We start from the raw sequence: 20,629 nt of genomic DNA on the forward strand, positions 1-20,629 counted from the left end.
ATTTTGGATGCGATTAATCGCGATTTATGTTTGACAGCACTCGAAAATTCCTCAAGTGAGGATAGCTGGCAGACAGTCCACATCAATGTGTTAAACGTGTTAAAGTTTAAAGAGAAATACTTTCATAAATATTTACATTGAATAGTTAACTGCCTGGAAGAACCTAACGTTATTCAGATCAAGCAATTAAATATTAGCACACCGCCAATACATTTCTAAGTTTGGTAAACGACTTGTTTGTACAGTAAACTATTTGGCGTCCCCCTGATATCTAATGTAAACCATCGCTGCTGCTGAACTTCATTGGCTGTCAACAGCAGCGCGTGTCCTCCAGGCTCTGACGCCGTGCGCGCGTGCTGCTGAGCTGTAAACAGCGCGGACAAGCGCGAGAGAGATCCGCGCAGATCCAAGCAGCTGCAGCTCCGTGTCACATAAGATGTGCCGGAGAACCGAAACGTTACACGGGAGATCATTCCGCCCGGCTGTATGAGAGCAGAACCGCCGCCAAACGCTTAGAGGATTTGTGCCTGTTTCTGCGCGCGCTGCGCACGTGGGGATGTTGCGATGGCATGCACGAGGAGAACCAAAACTTTGGTGTCCACGTGCGTTGATTTTAAGCGGCATGACCAATATTTTGTGTCTGCTCTACGTGGGATGGATCACCAATTATGTGAATAATAACGGAAACGTCAAAGTTGCGGGAAGGACGCACGAGAAAAAGTTTGACGACGACAGCAGAGGAGAAACGCTGAGGATTATAGAGAGACTGGACAGGCTGGAGACTGTTGTGAACCAGCACATCCAAGGTAACGATATTTTAGACATACACAAATTAATTATATGTACTTTTTGCTCTCTTTTTACAGTTGCTGTATATCACTGTACCACTTGCTGCAGATATGAAGATCAATTCTTGTTTAAATGGGCTTTGCTTTTCAGAAGCTGATGTTAATGAGCCTCTTTTATGGCTCTGTTGTTTTATAATGATACATTGGGATGAATTTGAGACCCTTATAATGTTATAGCACCTGTATCTGGACTGCATTCAGCTTCCAGCAGATTTCTGTATTCAGCTGGTGCAGTGGTAACACAAGGTTTATTGACTGCTTAGAAGATGGGGACATAAATTTAGCACTTATGGCAAAAACCCTCCGTAAACATCGGTCCCGTGGCTGGTGCCATCATGCTGCTTTGCTGGACTCCGACAGGACAGCTGGGAGTGATGATAACCTGCAAGAGTTTGAACAGCTTCTGATTAATCATCATTAGTGTACTGTTGATGTCGGTCTAATTCGGTAGTGTTAAAAAATATGGCCTTGGAATGAAATAGGGAGGGGGTGCTGTCTTTAAAATAACCCCCTATTTATGCACTAACATGCTTTGTGTGAGGATTGTGTTTCTGTAAAGTATTAATGCATGTGTTAATCTTGTGAGAAGCATTTGGCTGGATTTATGGGATATGTTGGCCTGTACCTTAAGTACAGCTCTTGTGCTGAGCTCAAGGTCTTAAAGCTAGCTTCTCGCTCAGTGCAGTCGTAGTGGAAGCCATAAATGTCAATCAAAAATATACCCAGTACACCTACACAATGAGGCACATAAGCGATTGAGTGTACCATGCTACATTATATACTACCTTCCTCATTAGTCTTAAAATAATTGGTTGAAATGTAATTTTGGGGGGGAATTTAAAATACCATAGAGAGAAAACCACAGCTATTTGTAGTGTAACCAAGTGTAAACACTGTGGTTTTTTTAATGATGTTAAAAAATTTTGCTATTTGTTTGAGCCTTCTGAATGGTCTGACAACACCAGCTTTGGCTCAGCCAATAGCATGAGTTTGGGGTGGACTATTAGTTTGGCCAACCAATGGAAGAATGAGGGAATGTTCAGAGAAAACCTGTTTGGAAACAGCTATTGTTTTTGCATTTCTGTTTGAAGACTCATCAATTTATTGTCCAACATAATATTCAAAAACAAGTATCGCATTTCTGAGAGAAAATATGAGGCATTTGTTTTCATATTTTATTTATTTATTAACAGAAACAGAAGTGTTGATCTTTTAAATAAACCACAAGTGATTTTGTGATTCCAGTAAAATGTTGAGGAATAAATAAATGAATGTGTAATGTGTATTTACTGTGCTTTTTTAGTATTTATTTAGATTTGAGTCAAATTATATTAGATTATTTAACTCTAGTTTCATAAACTGGGTTTCGTGTGTTGAAAAAAAGCTAACAATTAATTAAATGTTAAATTAAAATAGGTGAACCACTTAAAGAAAGTATTTTAGTTGTCTATTTGCATGTCATGGAACCCTTTGCAATTAACTTAAATCTGAAGTAAATATTTAGGTCAAAGAGGTTCGTCTGACCATAAAGTTTGGAAATGCCTTTGGGAATTTGAAACTACACATTTTATATATGTATTCAAAACCCTATATCACATTTAAACTGCTCTTCTGTACTTTCAGAGCATAAGTCAGAGACATAAGTCTTATAAGACATAAGTAAAATAAATAATCAAGACGCCTCAGATTTCCTTGCCGTCTCCTCAGTTTTACGTTAACCGAGTCAGTGGCTACTGTTGGAGAGTCTAATTTCTCCAAAATCCATTAAAGTGAGAAGTCTGGTTTTCACGCCCATCTGAACTGTCTGATTGCATTGTCCATTGCCATTGGCAGAGACTGGACCTCCAGTTTTGTGTTGGCACAAGCAACAGTGTTGATGTGCTGTCTAACAGACAGAAAGAAATGAAGCCAATTCTTCTCTTGTAACCCAGTTTCAATTAGCAAAGTTGAACTTTGGTTAGTGAAAGGTCACTGTGGAATTGCCACATTTATTGTGCTTTGCTTGTGACGACCAGGGATATGAGTTCTGGTGTTGTGCCATTAGAAATACGGAGCGCAAGATGCTGGAGTTTTTGGTAGAAAGCAAGAAAAACAAGTATATGTTAGTATCTGATATAAAATTAGGTTTGAAATTAAGTTAGGAGAACTTTCCTTCTTTAAAGAGATAGTTCACCCAAAATGAAAATTATGGCATCTCACTGGCATTTCCACAGAAAAAAAACAAAACATGTCTGCTTTTTTCTTCCCTCTTGTGAAATATATCCAACTGAAACAGCTCATCGAACAAGAACAAATGTACTTGGACTTGATTTTGTCCATTAGGAATTGTTTGAAATGTTGCATATGAATTCTAAACAAATAAATCATTATTTATACTCTTTGCAGTATTCCATAAATAAAAATTGTCAGTTTTGATTTCATGGTAACTTCAATAAGGCACCCAAGAGTGTCCTCTCAAAGTTACAATGTAGCTTGCTTACCATTTTAAAAAGTATTCTGAAGACTAAACAACTCAATATGTGAGGTTTGGCCATTGCATTCCTGTGGGATCCAGCGCTTTACACTCCAGGCCAGTAGATGGTGGAAACTCGCAATATGGTGGAACAAGTCCCGATTTATAAATAAAAGTGCCAATCAGCAATTACTATAGTCATTGTTTCATTATAGCTATAGAAGTTAGAGGCTTCATTTGCTACAGAAACAGTCAGTTTCCAGAAGCGTGCACTTTAAATTGTGTGTGTAAATGGGCTTAACCAACCTGAAGTGTTGTGGCATTATGAAAACATTGCTCTGTTTGTTGGAACATCCTAAACAGCCCCACCAACAGCAACATTGACTCAACCAATAGCGTGAGGTGGAGCTATCTGTGTGGATGACCAATAGCATGCCAATAGCAAAATAAATACATTTCCATCTAGACCTGCTCATACATGCTTCCCTCCTCTTTGAAGCCTTCAAAAGCATGGTCTCTAACTGGATTCAGTGTATAGAGAGTACAGTAGAGTCTTGTATTCACATGCTCATGTGTTATTGCTGTGCAAACAGCTGCTGAGTTTTCTGTACATCTAAAGAGAACAGCAGTGCTGTACATAGCAAGAATAACTCTCCCTTTCTCTTCCCATTTCAACATAGCTCTCTGCACTGAAGATCAGCAGGGTGCCTGAGTGCTATAAAAATCCCGCCTTCGTACTATTATCTTTTCTTCTCTCCGTGCCCTGTTCACAAGTTCATAAGATCATGATTCACACTTTCGAGCCGAGTGTTACCCCGCTAATTTATTTTGGACTGTCTCATTACGGTGCGCCTGCCTGACAATTAACACTGAATGTTTTTGCGCACACACCCCGCAGGCATGTGTTGTTCTGTCGTACCGCCTCTGTTAAATACCACCTGAGATTGTTATCTTTATGAAAGGTGTGTTTGTCCACGGTTCTCTTATTATGGGATAGGACACATAAGGACTCGTTTTAACACCACGCTTCACTTGCTGATGGGAAATGAAGGAGAAACGCCAGAAGGAAGGAGTGAAGCGGGAGGAGGATACTTGATAACATGGAGGTCACAGTTCACACTGGAAATTTGCTTCGTCAGTCTGTGATTTTTCTCAAAATGTCTTGATTGGCTCTTTAAATGTGTTGTAGTTAATTAAAGGCGGGTAATTGCTTAGACACCCATCAGATTTTGCTAATTAAACGTCTCTGTGGTGGCAAGGCGCACTCAGTCTAGACAGTGAACATTAAGTCATACCAGCAGTTTATTTACTGCAGTCTTCCCTATATGAAGAAACATAATAAAATAAAATAAAAATGAGACAAATGGAATTGCAATCTTCCGGTGAAACAACGATAAGGCCAATCATTATTTTTTTCATGCTATTGTGGATTACATTTTTCATTTATTCATACAGCAGAAACTTTAAACCAGAGTGAGACCGCTAATATTATGATTATTATAAAAGAATCCATTGTTTTACATGATAAAGATGGATTTGTTAAATTATGGTAAATGTAATCTAAATGTAAATAAACAATTACATATCCAATATTGATCAACAAATTATAATAAAATCACCAATAAAAATATTTTATGAAAAGTATATACCATTTTATTTCATTATTTCCTCATGCAACATATTTGGAGCTGAAGCAGCCGTCGCTGTGTTTGCTCAACAGGAAAACGGCTGTACACAAGAGGAGGCAATATCACAAGCTGAGCGTGTAAAATGCCCTTAAGTTATGTCTGGGGTCAGGATTAGGGTTAATCTTATTGCGTGGGAGAAACTTGATATGTTTTCAGTGGATTCAAAACTGTTTTTTAGCTCCTGTTTGCATGTGTCCTCATGAGGTCAGCTCCTGATAAACACTTTCTTCCCCTCTGTCAGTGGCCTCCACTTAGGATGCACTGATTTGTCAGCCTGTCTCACATGTCTGTCGTCCAGAGAGCAGCCCGTAATCAAGCTTGAGCTTCAGTAATCCTCACTCAGAGCTTGAAACGATTTCAGCTGTATTCCACCGACCAATAAAACGAGCAATGACGGAGGTGTTTGGGATGAATGATGTGTGTGATTTGTCTTTTGTTTTATGATTGATTCTACTGAAATCTGACAACAGATGCCAATATACATACACGTATAGTGAGGTGACATGTCTGAATTAGTTCACTGATTTCTGTTTGATTCAGACTGATTTGTTTTAAAGAATCACCTAAGTTGAGTGATTCATTGACACATTAGATGGCACTTTGACCGCGTCTGTTCATAGTTGTGTGCCGTTAGCCACATAAACAGTCATCTGGTGCTGCTCCTGAATGGAGTGATACAGGAAACACTCACTGAGCCAGTGACCCAGGGTTAAAAACTGAGTCAGTTGCCCTTGACTAACCGAGCGAGATCATAATACTGTGTGCGGTTGTGATTCCCTTGCTTGAATGAGTGACATTCTGTGAATATTCCACAGAACCTGTAGCATGTCTCTTGAGGCTGCTTTGGCTATTGCTTGTCAGCAACAAAGAAAATGAAACTACTCTAGCTAAATGATAAATATAGTAAAAAAAGAGTCAGATATACTGTTTAGTAGCATTGTTCAATAATATTTGAAAACCAGTGCTGTGATTGTCCATCAGAATCAAGTATTCCAGTGTGTCGAATGAATAAATAGATTTAGCTAAACTATCTTTTTTTAAAAAAGACGATATTTGCATTATCAATGAAGATAGATAGTTTCTCCCATCATTTTCTAATATATGGATAATGTAATTTTACACTCAGATTGTTTCAGTATATTCTGTTCATATTCATTAACCTTTCATTAATATTCTGTTTAATTAACTTCAAAACAGCGCCTTTAAATAGCTGTAGCACAGCAGTGGATGTCATATCTGTGGGTTTGAGAGGTTACTCGCTCTCCCACTGTTGTTCCGTACTGACCTATGATGCAAAAGCCATATATACAATTTAAAAATGATATAAGTACTGTCATTTTGCTTCCATTAAAAATATGAAGGCGACAATTTTTGGTTCTGCAGCCGAGTAGGTAGGTAGATTTTTAATATCATTGTTATTAGAATACTACAAGATAAAAAAATTTGTATGTATTATATTATTTGAAACAAACAGTATTAAATATTATATAAAATTATTTAATCGTTTAAATCTCTAACATTATTTTGTTGTATGCATTTAGATATTACATAATAAAAAGAGCAAACATTTGCAACACTAGCAAATGAAGCTCAACTAAAACAATGAAAGAGCCTTCAGGTCAGAAAACAAACTCTGGCAACTGTCTGTCATAGCTGGACATCTCACACACTGACCCATGAGGGTTTCATGGAGACCGGGCCGCGGCTCGCCCAGTAGGCACACCTGAGGGACTGAATTCAAATGCCTCTCTGTGACTTTATTAACCTTTGTACTGGTGAGAGAGCGAAAGAGTATATCGCCCACAGCAGGAGCTGCATCTTAAAACTCTGATCACATATGCGCCACACAGCATCCTGACAACTGTGCTCAAGTTTTGAGCATCAGGACAATAATGCCTCCTGAACAGAAGCAGAAAACAGATCAGTGGAGCTGTCTCTTGTTATCATGGTGCTGAAGCTGGAGAGCCATTGTGTTTGCAACAATGCTTGATGCATTTGGAAAAGCTGACGTGTCATGCGGTTTGCAAACACAAAAACAGATGTTTCCTGGTGTCATGTTTGTGTATGAATATTTTCACAGCTTCAGATGTGTCTCAGTCAGATTAGGAGTGGAAACTATGTGCTGTATGAACTTAATTTGAACCAAACTATCATACCACATCCTGCATTGCATTTTGGAGGACTTGTGACTTATTCAGTTTGATAAATTCATCTTTTTGGTTTTTGTAGGTCGGTGGATAAATGTATGAATCTAACAAATAGAGATATTCCTCCATATTGATCTATTTTATACAGAGGTGGGGACTAAGCCAAGATAAAAGTGATTTAAATAACACACATATGAGTTCTGGTCGGTTGTATGTGTCATATTTTGACCGGACAATTTATTTTAAGACAGTATTTGGCAGACACTTTGTAAACATGGCCCTGAGGAATTATTTTTCTGTCACATTTTGCTCTCTGATCTGGCATTTATGTAACATGTTTTTATTTAAATAAATAAGTAGCTCAACAAAGTCACAGATGGTGGAGTTTTGACATTTTTTTGTGTGTGTAATAGGGAGCTGTGCTGAGCTGTCAGTTAAAGCTGATAGCTCACTCTGTGCATTAGGCCACCTGTTAATGAACTGACAGGACAGAGAGGGAGAGCTTGTAATTGATGTATTATTTCAGTCACACTTGAAAAAAAGACTCGCTCCATGAATCCAAATCATAATTTTGCCCACAAATAAAGTAAAAAAAGCTTGTACAAATATTTATATATGTCTTTGTGACATTAATGATTTATAATTTGTTAATTAGTGCTATCAAAGAATTGACCGTGATTAATAAATCCAAAATAAAAGTTTTTGTTTACATAATATGTGTGTTTTGTGCATATTATGTATGTATAAATATACACACATACAGTATATATTTAGAAAATATTTACATGTATTTACATTTCTATATTTATATTCATATAATTTATATTATAAAGAAATATATTTAATATATAGACATAACATATTTTTCTGAAATATATACATGCATGTGTGTGTATTTATATATACAAAATAAATATACACAGTACACATACATATGTTATGTAAACAAACATTAACTTGGGATGCAATTTATCGTGATTAATCTATCTATGAATATTTTGATTAATCAGATTATCTAATTTATTTAATTAAACATTTTAATCAATTTACAGTCTTAGTAATTTTGTTCCGTTCTCATTTAATATTATAGTGTTCATTAGACTATTTTAGAAAAATAATTTCTAACGCATTATGATGTTTCTCTTTGTGTGGTTTATTTTAGCATTTGTTGGACTTTGCAATTTGTTGTTTCTGCTTCCTTATTTGCAGAGTCACTAAAGTGATTTCTAGAAGATCTTGAATGTGATTTTAGTGCCTTTTTGTTTGGCAGAAATGGCTGGATGAGGCTGTAATTATCATCTTTTTTTCTAGGATTGTGTTTTGCATGTAGAAATTACTGGCAATGAGCTGTAATGTCAATGATTTATGAGGCCAAAGTCATTCATTTTGCAAGGAAATCAACAAGTGCTGTTCCGTAGAGAGAAAAAACACGCTTTTGCCTTTCTGCAAAGCCTGTTAATGGTTCAGACACAGATTTGAGATTTGGAGCCCACACATAATAATGCATTATATCACCTGAGGGACATTCACTGCCATGTTTCCTGCTGCTAATGGTGTTCTGGCGATTAACATGGCGGTCCGGGGCCGCCCATCCGCTCGATTGCACATAAACATTCAGTGGCATGGAGCATCCTGCTGACTTCTAGGTCACCTGCTAATGCAGTTTCTAGCACAGCCCATGGCTGTCAATGCAAACAAAAGGCCATGCATTAACCAGCTTGATTTCAAAGCAACTGAAAGACCTCTGTTTCTTCGTGCATCTTTTTGTTGTTTGTCCTTTAATTTTGTATAGTTTTAATATGAGTCTGTGAATGTTATCAGTGTGATAGAAAATCTAACAAAATGCAGTGGAAAGAAAATGCCTTTTTAATACTGGTGTCAAGGACAGAGGTCTGCTAAACAAGATGCGAGATTTGTAATTGGTAACAATAATAATTATTATTATGATCAACTTTATGAATTTTGAGTCTAGTTTTTAGACTTTCAAAAAAATCCCAGGGTTATCTGCTTTGTGGAACACGCACAAAGACATTCTCTCATGAACTTCAATTAGTCTTACATTATAAGGTTTCCAATAAAATAACCCTGAGCAATTGATAACTGCAATTCTGCATAACATTCATACCTTTTAGCGCTCTGCTTTAACAAGAACAGGACTGTAGAAATACTGAAATTCGTTTGAATTATTTACTGCTCAATGTCATGGATTAATAGCAAGATGTATTTAAAATTGCCCAAAGAAAGACTTATAATTGTCCACATTGAGGTGTGGAATCCATTCAGAATTGCACGCTTCCCAACAGTGTCTTAAAGTCCAAAAGTTATTATTATGATTATTCACAAGCTCTGTGAATTGGTGAGGAAATTTTGTGATAGATGATCATTTAGCTCTATGTGGTGCACATAATGGCCTGCATTTACCAGCAGGCTCACCAAATTATTACCAACAAAAAGTTGTAAAGTCATTTCAGCTTCAAGGGCAATGGGCTGTATTCCATAAATGTAAAACCTCTGGGATGAGAGAACATTTCATATACATACATTTACATAGTGTTAACCTAGCGGCAGTTTGCCTGTAGCTAATGTGCCAAGCTAGAAAGAAGTAGACGGCGTCAATGACTCAAATGACTCACACTGTTTCAACTACCCATAAGAAGCTTTAATTGTGAAGCCTGCCTCCATTTCACTCTCTGCAGGGCTGCATGAACTTCCAGCTGTGTGCTTGGCAGCTTTCAGCTTGACTCTGAAAGGCCTTCAGCACACTCCAGTTAGACAGGCTAATGTACCTGATATTATAAACTAGCGCTTGTCACAGACCGTGTTCGATTTCTGCAGTGATGTACTATAATGTATGAACATCTTTGGTGTTCTGAAATACTGTGTTGATTAATTTTTCCATGCAGTCACAATAAAACAAAACTGAAGCATTCAAACATCAGCATAAAGATTCTGTGAGAAACATTTAAGTCATTATTCACTAATTGTCTTAACCACCGCTGCCACTGGATCATTGAGTCTGGTTAAGTTCAACTCAAGAACCAGATCAGTCTGATTGATAACTCAATGATTCAGACAATCTTACTCCAAAGAAAGATTCATTCATGATTCGCAATCAGTAATTGTCATGAAAATGCAAAGAAGATCTTGCTTGGTTTGTTCAACTGAAGAAAGTAAGTGAAGCAGGTATGAAATAACCTTTGTATAGTATTTATGATCTTGTTTTGTCAGGCTATGAGTGTAAATCATCACGGTCTGATAGAATGGGGCTGTTTGGATTGTGATGCCTTGTTTTGTCTCAGATGTTTGTCACTGAGTAAGGTTTATTCTGGTGTACATATATGATTCAGATGCTCAGACGTGTCTCTGTGAAGTCAGAAACCATTGCGTTACGGTTACATCAGTGGCAACTTGGAAGCATCAAGCGCTTCTAACATCTGAAGCACTTCAGATTGGTGGAGATGGGATATTCATAGTAGCATGCCAATTGAAACTGACTTTGTTGCTGTGTAATGGTACGCGCCTCTCAAGTAGGGTACTTAGCATGCACTCTGGTGTAATATATCCCACGGCAGATGATAAAAAATTCATTGATTATTTTTCTGAGAGTTGCCCAGACATTCAGGACCTTTGACTGATCTATTAATTTATGTGTCGTGTAGCTCCAGTGGGCTCTTTAATGTGCCTTAAAGAAGGCGACAGGAACTGTCAACTTAGATGTCTCATCTGCTGTCGTCATGGCGCCGGCAGGACATTTTAACCCAGCAGATGCTTACATAACAGCTCTTAATGAGAAGAGCAGCCAAAATGGCATTCATCACCAGTGCGTGGTTCACTCAGCAGCTTGGTCATTTCCGCTGTTGTGAATATAACACCTATGCGCTCTCAACCGTTTTATGTGATCTGATTAGGCTTGACGTTTAGAGTTAGTTAGTTTAGATTCAATAAATGAAAAGAGCAGGATGTCAGTACATTTGTCGTCAATTATTTTCACTGCCTCATTGGTGTCAATGTATGTTCATTTCAGTCTTATATTTGTGGAAGACATTTACTGAAACGTTGGTCTTCCACATGCTTGCTTGCATATTTATTTTTACTTATTTAGCTGTGCTAAAATACTCTATTCAGTACAGTATTCAGTTGGAATACTGAAATACTGCTCAAATACTGTTAGTTTCTGGCTGTATTTATTTAGCTCTGCCACAGCTCCACTAATGAATCTATATTATGAAACACACAACATTGCCAATGTAGTCCGATTCCCCAAAAAATGACTCTAATGAGCCATTTTTTTTAGTGAATCAAAAATGTGTAGCACAACAAGTGTAAGACTCTCAAACAAATTACTTTAATGAGCCTGTTCTCTTTATTGAGAGTACTGAAAGAAACATTAACGGAACCGTAAGCATCAAATTCTCCACTATACCCATCCCCACGTGTATTCCTGTGCAATTATTATTGAGTGAAGCCCAATAAATGGGTTTGATGTACATCCTAAACTTCAGAATGTCCTATTCCCTCTACATCCATCTCCTCTGATTGAGGTGCTCATTGGTGGCCCATTTCCTGTCTCTCTTGTGGCCAGACAGATGGCCGGCCTGGACGGCGGATCACGTTCTGCATCACTCTCCTCAGGACCGGCGCTGGCTTCAGGCTGAGCCAGGTCATCGAATCCAGCCTCGCTTTGCTCTCTGTGTCACCATCCCCGGAGGGCTGCAAAAAACTCTCAGAGAAATTGAATAAAATATATTTCCTGACTTTGCCAGCAAGCTGTCCTTTTCCATAAGCTGCACAGAGCGTGATGGAGGGGAAGGCGAATGTGTGCAGATGGAGCGTTTAGACGGTCAGGACACGTACCTTCTGTTTCTCCCTTCTGCAGCCTTGGGTTGTCCTGCCTCAGGTCACAATGTTGTTTAATGACGCTGGCTGGGACATTAGCCCTGTAGCCTTCATACTTCGAAGGGATTCATGCCCTAAACTCAGAAAAATTTTAAATAAATAAATAAAATACTATTTGGCTGTTATAGTCTGGCAATAATGTTCTGGGAAGATAGATATGAATATTTTGGTTTGAAAGGCCTTTTTTCTTCTGTGTTTTTCTTCTCTCTCTCTCTCTTCTCTCTCTCTCTCTCTCTCTTATGTTACTGTTAAAAAGTTTAAAGTCAGAAAGACTTTTTAATGTTTTTGAAAGTGTCTTCTGCTCACCAAGGCTGCATTTATTTGAAAGAGTGCTATTGTGAAATGTAACACTTTAAAATAACTTATTATATTTTATTAAAATTTCATTTATACCTGTGATGCAAAGGTACACTTTCAGCATCATTACTCCAGTCTTCAGTGTCACATTAACCTTCAGAAATCATTCAATATGATTTGGTGCTCGAGAACATTTCTTATTTTAGTTTAGCTAAATTAAGACTGGATGATTTGTATAAAATGACTCTGCTGTTGTATTTGTTATTAATACAATTTCTACATTACTTGGCAACTGCAAACAGTTCAACATTAGTTTAATAAACTTGATTATGTGACAGAAGAACTATGTATTCAAAGCCTTGATTATGTGACAGAAGAACTGTGTATTCAAAGCCTTATAGTTATTTCAGTGACCGTTGTGTTTTCAGCATAAGAAATCAACAATTATGATTCACTGTTAAACTTTGGAAAAGGCAGCAGTAATTACAAACGAATTGGAAACATGAATTTAGCTGAGCACTCTCGCTAACTTCTAAGGCATGTCTTTCATTTGAAATATGCGCTTAATATAATTGGCATGAGGGGAATAAGGCCGGTCTGACCCATATCAGACTAATTAGTCTACTTTGAAAACTGTAATGAAAGGGGACAAGACACAAATTACATACTCGATCAATGCCATAAAACAAATACATATGAATACATAACTTTCATTAAAAGGTCATGGTCAGTCATGTACTGGCAAATCGTAAACATGCAGTGTGTCTAATGATGATAAGATATTAAATAGTTAAGACAAAAATATTAAGATTGCATATGGAAGAATATATCCAGGAATGATATCTAATAGTCACCCTATGCCTTTTCACAAATAATAGCGGGATTGATTGAGCATTGAGAGTATTGTCCAAAAGCCATTCACAGCTCTGTCTGTCACGGTTACAGATGCTCTTGCTGTGTTCTCCTTGTGGAAATGGCTTTGGGCATCTGCTCATTTTGTTCTGCAATCTGAAGCTTTTCCTGCAGCTCTCGACTGGCCAGAATCTATAATGATGGGTGTTAGTGTGCAGAGAGACGATCCAGCCCTTAGATATGTGCGGAACAGCGAGAGAGAGACTTTCAAATGTGTTGATACACAAGAGCCATCTGGATTAAGGTACACTGCACTGAAAGAAAGCAGTAAACTGGTGTATGATGGTGTCTGTGCCAAATATTTGCTCTGGCACAGTAAAGTGAATGAATAATGAGACTTGTCTTTGGTGCAACCTACAGACAATAAATAGAAGCATTTATACATTTCTCATAAAGCGCTGTTTACGTCTTTGTCCAATGGTCTAAATGGCTGTATGGAATTTTTACGATGGTGGACTGTAAATGCAATATGTTGTCATTTATATACCTTTTTAGACATTGTTCATTGTTGTGTATCTGCGCTCTACTCAATTAGAGCCGTGCGCTGCTGACTAATTTAATCAAGTAGAGTATCCTGTTATCTCTTAGTCATGCACATCTTGTATTACAGCAGCAGCATCAGGGCAACAAGCTCACGACGTCAGAGTTTTAAAACGATTGTTGCATTTGCACAGAATTAGGAGCTGCATGATTTATGCATTATGTATCATTTCGTTTGGGTGTTTCTTCAACTATAAATGACAAACATGCTCAAAATAAATAGTGAATTAATTTGTCAATTAGCACATTAAATTAATTTGTTTATAATAATATTGAAATATTAATTTTAATTTAAAGTTGTTTTAAGTTGTGTGTGTGTGTGTGTGTTCTGTTTATTCTATTTAAATTATATTAAGCTTTAATTTATTTCAGTTTTAGTCATTTTAGTACTGCACTTCAGCTTATTTTATTTCAGTTATTTGCAAAGGCAACATTGCTCATTTTTGTTTTTAATCAAGTATTTATGTTTTATTTTATTTTGGCTTTATTTTAATTATTGAAAATTTATTTTTAATAATTTTAATTGACGATACACAGCAATTTTTTTAATGAGTGTCATAAATATTTCAAACAGTGTCATCTGAAATTAAGTACGTTGACAGAAATACATTTTTTAACATACTTGGAATAAAATAACCAAAATTTTTGCTATGGCTATTATAGCTAGCATTTTATGTGTTTGAAATGCATACAATTCATATTTTCAGTTTTTGCATTTGTTTTTTTTTCTTCATATAGCCTCTCTTTATGAACGTAAAATTTTTTTAAAAAAATAAAAAGAATTTGCAGAATTGTTATGGTGGTGAAAATGATGTTACAACTGAAATACACACACAAACACACACACACACACACACACACACACATAATCATATAAATCAATTTCACACAGTAAATATTGTGTTGGTTTAAATGTTTTGTTATTTCACTCCTAATGATAGATTTTCATAAATGATGGTGGAAAATCTGGATCTGGGACCAGATTAAAACAATAAAATCTTTACATAAAAGATATTTGAAACATAGAGTAAATAATGATATGATATGACCTTTAAGTTAAAATCAGTTGGTCTAAATAAAAAGCAAGCCCCAAGACATAAGAAGGAACACCCATTGTTTTTCCAGCGATTTGTCTTGATAATGATCCTAACATGGAAAGTATGTCTTCAGGAAGCAGAGCTCTGTTGGCCGTCTGCGTTGTCTCATGGGTCTGAATAAATTTGACAGCAAAACATTAGGTCAGCTACAGTATGTAGCTCATTAGGGTCATGTGAGTGCTCTCATATTTTGGCTTTCATTGTGGTCTTGGGTCTGTGAGTCAGAGTCCTCTTCAGACAAACACACATGTGACATGCTCTCACACGAACCTTATATCTATAGCAAGAGCTTCTCCGAAATGTCAGAACAGCATGATGTTTTTGCATTTGCAGGCTGTTTGCATGTGTTCTTCTGAACTCACTGGTTTGGGTTACATGCTGGGTGTCTTGTTTTACATTCGCTCATAGAGCTGGCACTGACAGGCAGACGGCATGCCACAGGCGAGGTCAGAAATGCTAGCCGTCCGGCGTGACGCAACCCTCCCGAGGCTTTCGCATTTTAAAAAGGGAAACAACTTCGTTTTGGATCCTTCTTACTATATTTATCTTACAAAATGAATCTTTTCTATTTTTCAGCATTTTAAAGAAATGGTTCTCCCTCATGTCGTTCCAAACCTGTGCGACTTTCTTTCTTCTGTGGAGCACTAAAGGAAAAATATTGAATAATGTATTCTCTCAAAGCTATCGCATGACTTTGAAAGACTCGGGATATGGTGCACATGTCTTATGAACCACCGTTATGATACTTTAATGTTGCTTTTTTGTCATTTCGGAGCTTGACAGACACAGTCCTCATTCTTTTTCATTATAGTAAAGAGATTGGCCAGGGTTTTCTTCAAAAATGTTCGCAGAAGAAAGAAAGCCAGGTTTTGGTGGTAAAGAGATATTACTTTGAGTTTCTTTATTTTGTTGAAACTTTAGTACTTAGAGCTTGAAGGGATGTAAAAGTTATTTACTTAGAAGTGTGTGTAAGTATATAGCCTACTTTAACTTTACTGAGCACAGCGGGTAAGGATTATATTAATTGATTTTGAAGAGCCTGATGAAATGAGCTTGTACTTTTTCTGGAGTTGATTATATATCATTAGTTCTGTTTGGTGAGTAAAGGACATCCAAGTTCTTTGGGAAGAAGATCATAGTTATTGCATTAAAAACATAATTGCAAGATAATAGTGTTTTTGTCGCTACAGGAGGTTGTGGTGCGAAGCTGTGAAATGTTGCTGTTGTGCTTAATTTTTGTAATGTATTATAAAAGATTTTTATGTACTTTATGTTGACTTATACTTTTGGTGATTAAAGCCCATGATAGTACTGTATGTATATTTGTAATAATAATTATTTTTAGTAATAATTTGTTTACTTTGACTAATGCTTTTAATACTTAACACATTTAGGAATTCAAAATGGTTATTGCATTGAAAAATACAAGATAATTATGTTATTATAATACGTTATTTTGTACACACACACACACACACACACACATATATAAATATATATATATACTAGGGCTGTCAAATGATTAAAATGTTTAATCAAATTAATCAGAATTTTCAGTGGATTAATCATGATTAATCACTATTTGCCACTACACCTGAATCCTAACCATTTTTTTTCTGAAATGCATACCAAAAGATAAATAACAGGACACAGATACATAATTTTCATGTATTGTTTCATCATGTGGTTCTTTTTTTCTGAATTTCAAAAGTTTAACATTTACTTAGATCAAATTTACCTGAGCACTATATCAAACCATGCCATTTAACTACAGATAGTGTAAGAGTTTTAGGTGAACCAGTGGTTAAATATAGCCACATATCTATGAAATTATGGATAGAGAAACTCGAAAGAATGAACTCAGAAACACAAACATGCGCCACAATCACATAAGCAGCACTCTGGGCACTCTTGTTTTTGGGAGGTGTTCATTTGCTCTGCCACAATACTTTAGGATCGATATTTTCACGTTCTGAAGGCTTCAAGTGCCAGTAAAACCAAGTAAAAATGCATATGCTTTCCCAAACAGCTGTAATTTTCGCTGCATTGCATGTAGGCGTTCTGCGCATGCGCAGTGTGAAACACAGGACGCTATAACACAGTGATCCTCAAATCTGGCTCGCGAGATCCACTTTCCTGCGAAGTTTAGCTCTAACCCTAATCAAACACGCATGAGTTTGCTAATCAGTGTCTTTAGGATCATTAGTAAATCACAGGCAGGTGTGTTTAATTGGAGTCTGCGCTAAACTCTGCAGGAAACTCGCAAGCCAGATTTGAGGATCACTGCTATAACAGGAAGAAGAAGCTCCAGCGTATCAACTACCAAAGTCATCTCTGTTTATCGAGCTTGGCATGAATGTATTTGAGAGTAACTGGGGTAAAACCTTAAGCTTCTTCGGTGTTTTCGTCGCGGCGCTCGCCGCTGTTTTTTACTATCTTGAGAATTCAGAGATCAACGAGACTTTCCTAACCTGAATAATTTGTCACACTGCGCATGCGTGAAATGCGTTAAAAAATTTGACGTAATTAACGACAAACAACTAATTAACGCCGTTAACGAGCTATTTTTGACAGCCCTAATATATACATATATACTATTTTAATATTTATCATTATTATTATTTATATCTTTACAATTATTGTTATTAATTATATTGTTATTGTACAATAATACTTTATAAATAATAATTATTATTATTATCACTTATAATTATTTATAAAGTATTATTGTAATAGATTCAATAGTTGTTGGATAATAATAATAATAATAAGATGAAGAACAATAATTATCACTAATTATCACCAATAATTATAATAATGTTTTATTATTACTTCTTGTTATTGTTGTTTAACAACAACAATGTACAGTACTACTAAAAATAATCATTTGATAATTATATATGTTTTTAATTATTGATGTTGTTAGGTTTTTTGAAACAAAAGTTTTGAAGCAAAGTGCATGATGATGAACATTTTTTTAAATAAAAAAATATATAAATATAAAGGGTGCAAAGTGCATGATGATGAAAAAATGTATTTATAAAAAAATATATAAATATAAAGGGTCAAAATGCATGATGATGGAAAGATGTGTATCTATTTATTCAAAAATAATGATAATAGAGTAAATGTTAAAGGCAACTATGGGGATTTATTATTAATTGGGTTTGGGCTATTATAATATAATGTGCGATGCGTGCGTTTGAACCTATAAAGTTTTGCTGTTAAAAATTATTATAAACTTTATTTGACTAAAGACAAAAAAGATTCAAAATTTATTTTACAAGATTGACTTGGCTATCTGAAAACAACAAGTTTCCTCTTTTTATTCCACACATAAATAGGAACAAAATGTCAGTAAGGGTGATGATTTAAAGAAGGTGAAAATGAATGGCTAAGTTAATTTAAGCATGTATTTCCTAACTGTATTTTCATATATTTAGCTTGTTGCTTAGCACTTCTGCAAGTAATTTAGTTATTATGTGAATAAATGCTGATTTCTTCTCTACCCGGAGGCACATTCATTTTCATCTGTCATTCTCTTCTGGAGAGCAGTAGGTACATCACAGTAGGAGCTATGAGCAAACTTTAAAGCATTTTTCCTTTTGTTCATATCATATGCTGAGAAGATCCATCTTTCAACCTACTTACACTGATCTGTCAGTTTCTGCAGTAATTCATTCTCTGTTTGACTCCCTCCTTTTTTTTTTATCTTGACACAAATCTACAGTGTCAGTGATTTTCGTCTGCATCTAAAGTCACTTGGAGCACAACAGCAGAGAGGACACCTATATAGAGCATTTATTTGCACATCAGCGTGGTCATGTTGACACTACCTGAATTATACAGTGAATTGAACTTCTAAACACAATAATGGAGGCTTTTTGGATCTTTAATACTGTTATTCATCTTGCTGTTTGATTTCTAGCCAGTGGCCTGTTTTCTCAATGGCTGTTTGAATGTAGGCTACTCTGCTGAATAGAGCTGGAATGAGGCTAAGCTCTAATTTACTGGGGGTGTGATTTTCAAGCCTTGTGACTAGCCTTCGGCTTTGGAAAATAATTGAAAAGTGTAAGCTACAAATAAAATGTTAAAGATTAGCTGATTTGTTAATGATTCAGTGATTTTCGGATGTGCGTTTGAAGGACTGGAAGCCTGAAACAGACTTCTTTTTGTGTATGTTTACACGACAGCCCCTTAAAAGGCATTTCTAGTTCATGAAAGCAGTGTCTCCTGGTCTGAAGTTGGTTTCAAACTGTCAGTGTCTGCAGTGGCAAAGATGTATTATTCTCCGCAGGCCAGCTCTTTGCAGTGGCTGTAATTAAATAACCTCTGCTGTTAATTAGCATTCCTTAATTACGCGCATTGGCCTTTCATCATTCTTCGAGCATTGCCAGGGCACTTTCCTTCTGTTCTGCCCGCGTACTCAGCATTCATAGTTCTGCAACATGTCATATATTCATATTATGTGAATTTGATTTTGATTTGCTTCTTAGACAGCTTGATGGAGAGATTGGGTCAGAAGGATTAGCTTTGCATAAGACCTTGATGGGATCGCTGACTTGATGAATGGAAGTTAGAGAAGAAATGGACTCATTATTTTAGTAGTAATAGATTCCAAACTGCAGTTGGCTGTCTTTCATTTATATGATTATACCATTATATCATAATAATGAACAATACCATATTCCTATTACATAGTACACCCAGGTACTTAAAAAGATGTGGGATGGCCATGGCGCATGTCCAAAAAATATTGAATAACAATGGTGCATGGTTAAAAACCCATGGTGTTACTAATACATATATATATATATATATATATATATATATATATATATATATATATATATATATATATATATATATATATATATATATATATACATAAATTATTAATACTACAATTTTATTGTTATTGAAAATTTATTTTAAGATTTATATATAATAAAACAATAATTTTAATATGTTGTATTATTATTGGTGTTTTTTAATCTTTAAAACTGTTGTTTTTATTAATTATACTGTTGTTATTGAATAATAACAATAATACTTTAGAAATATTAATAATAGTGATGATAATAATAATAATAATAATAATTACTGAGTAATCATAGTAATTTTCACTGTTTTATTATTGTTTTTATTTTAACTTTTAATAGTATTGTTATTTAACAGCAACAACAGAAATAATAATACTAGAAATAATCATTTAATAATAATAATAATAATAATAATTATTATTATTATTATTTAGTGCTGTCAAATCAGTTAATCACAATTAATTTGCATCAAAAATAAAAGTTTGTTTACATGATATATGTGTACTGAGTATATTTATATGTAAATATAAATACACACACACATATATATATATAAGAAAACATATATACATTAAATATATATATATATATATATGACATATATTTAATATACATTTATATTTATGTACTGTATAACATAAATCATATATAAATATGACTATGTATATACAGAGTACACATATATTTATTATGTAAACACTTTTATAATGGATGTGATTCATTACAATTAATCAACTTGACAGCACTATCTAATAATATTAGAAGTAATAATAATAACAGTTATAATTGTTATTAGTGTTAATCATTGTTATTATATTGTTTATAAATTATATTCAGTGTCTACATGATTTGTTTTCACTAACTCAACATGAGTGAAAATGAGTTTGTTAAAGATGTGATGACCATGTTTACCCAGAAGCCCTTGAGCC

The 20,629-nt window shown here is 35.4% G+C and overlaps 1 pseudogene; it reads left to right on the plus strand.

The window, feature by feature from the left end:
• Positions 1–421: 421 nt before the first annotated feature.
• LOC113043204 (polypeptide N-acetylgalactosaminyltransferase 18-like) overlaps positions 422–20,629 on the plus strand; it is a 50,773-nt pseudogene continuing 30,565 nt past the window's right edge.

This window comes from Carassius auratus, chromosome 25 (genome assembly GCF_003368295.1).
Source record: "Carassius auratus strain Wakin chromosome 25, ASM336829v1, whole genome shotgun sequence".
In the NCBI taxonomy this organism is placed as follows: Eukaryota; Metazoa; Chordata; class Actinopteri; order Cypriniformes; family Cyprinidae; genus Carassius; species Carassius auratus.